We start from the raw sequence: 1,970 nt of genomic DNA, 5'->3' as shown, positions 1-1,970 counted from the left end.
CCACAATTGCATATGGTGGTGAGAATGTGAAAGAAGAACTCTCATGCATTGCTTCTGGGGATGCAAAATGATACCGCTATGTTGTAAAACAAATTGGCAGTTTAATGTAAAGTTGAATATATATTTACCATATGACTCAGTGAATTTCAAACTCATATTCACACAAAAACCTGCAAATGAATAATCATAGTAGCATTATTCATAGTCTCCAAAATCTGGGAATAATCCAGATGTTCTTCAACAGTTGAATATATAAATAAATATTGGCACATCTATAAAATGGAATACTACTCAGCAGTAAAAAGAAATACACTTTTGTTTCATGCAACAACATGTAATCATGCAAAATTTAAGTGCATTATACTAGCTGAATAAAGTCAGATACTAAAGGCTACCTATTGTGTAATTACATTTATATGATGTACTAAAAAAGTTAAAATTATGGAATTAAAATCAAATTAGTGAGGGAATTCCCTGATGGTCCAGTGGTTAGGACTCAGCACTTTCACTGCTGTGACCTGGGTTCAATCCCTGGTTGGGGAACTAAGGTGCCACAAGCCGTGTGGCCAAAAAAAAAAAAAATCAGATCAGTGGGTCACAGGGATTGGGGGTAATGGATGTGTTTGATAGCAAACAGGCTGCAAAAAGGAATTCTTAGGGTGGTAGAACTCTTCTATATGTTATTATGGCGATTAACACGCATATGCAAACCCATAAAACCATACACCACAGAGTGACTTTTACCTATGTTAGTACTTCTAAACTGGGAGTGATTTTGCCCATAAGGGGATATTTAGGAGTACCTGCAGACATTTTTTGTCCTCACACTGGGGAACTTGGTGCTACTGGCACCCTAGTAGGAGACTAGGAATATTGATAAACATCCAACAACTCACAAGACAACCATCCAAACAAAACATGATCCAGCCCAAAATGTCAACAGTACCAAAGCTGAGAAAGCCTTCTACATGGAAAGTTTAAAAGTCAACTAGAATGTCAGGAGAATCCAGGAAAGAGTACAGATACATCTAACTGAATTACACATGTCTTAGTCTATTTGGGCTGCTATAATAAAACACCACAGGCTGGGTAGCTTATAAACAACAGAAATTTATTTCTCACATTTCTGGAGGTTGGAAGTCAAAGATGAAGGTGCCAGCATGGTCGAATTCTAATGAAATTGTTTTCTGGGTTGTAGGTTGCCAATCTCACTGTGTCCTCACATGGTGGAAAGGATTAGGGAGCTTTCTGGGGTCTCTTTTATAAAGACGCTAATTCCATCCATGAAAAGTCTGCCTTCATGACTGAGTATCTCCTAATACAATCACATTTCACATTAACATTTCAACAAATTAACTTTTGGGAGACACAAACATTCAGACCATAGCAAAATGTATGAAATCACTTCCTTGAAGTGGATAGGGAATAATGGAGATGACCTAAGTAACTTTAAGAAACGACATTTGACGGGGTGGTAGTAGTGTTTAATCACTAAGTCATGTCTGACTCTTTTGCAACCCCATGGACTGTACCCTGCCAGGCTCCTCTTCCATGGGATTTCCCAGGCTAGAATACTGGAGAGAGTTGCCATTTTCTTCTCCACCGGATTGTCCCAACCCAGCGATTGAACCCATGTGTCCTGCATTATTAGCAGGCGAATTCTTTACCATTGAGCCACCAGGGAAACCCTTTGGGTACTGCAAAGCAAAAGCCAAAATTAACTGTACTCTAGTTGGTATATCTGTTTCAGAGTGTAGTATAGCAGTTCATTACATGTATAGCCATACATTGCATGTGTAAACCAGAGAAGGCAATGGCACCCCACTCCAGTGCTTTTGCCTAGAAAATCCCATGGACAGAGGAGCCTGGTGGGCTGCAGTCCATGGGGTCGCTAGAGTCGGACACGACTGAGCGACTTCACTTTCACTTTTCACTTTCATGCATTGGAGAAGACAATGGCAACCCATTCC

General features: G+C 39.8%; 1 non-coding gene across 1 annotated transcript; it reads left to right on the top strand.

Moving 5' to 3' along the window:
• The first annotated feature begins 471 nt into the window (after positions 1 to 471).
• TRNAE-UUC (transfer RNA glutamic acid (anticodon UUC)) lies at positions 472 to 543 on the top strand. Its single transcript has one exon. It is a non-coding gene; the product is annotated as a tRNA-Glu (tRNA).
• Positions 544 to 1,970: the final 1,427 nt, after the last annotated feature.

The sequence above is a fragment of the Bos javanicus genome, chromosome X (genome assembly GCF_032452875.1).
Source record: "Bos javanicus breed banteng chromosome X, ARS-OSU_banteng_1.0, whole genome shotgun sequence".
In the NCBI taxonomy this organism is placed as follows: Eukaryota; Metazoa; Chordata; class Mammalia; order Artiodactyla; family Bovidae; genus Bos; species Bos javanicus.
The sequence above is the reverse complement of the archived record's forward strand: the minus strand, read 5'-3'. Positions and strand labels throughout refer to the sequence as shown.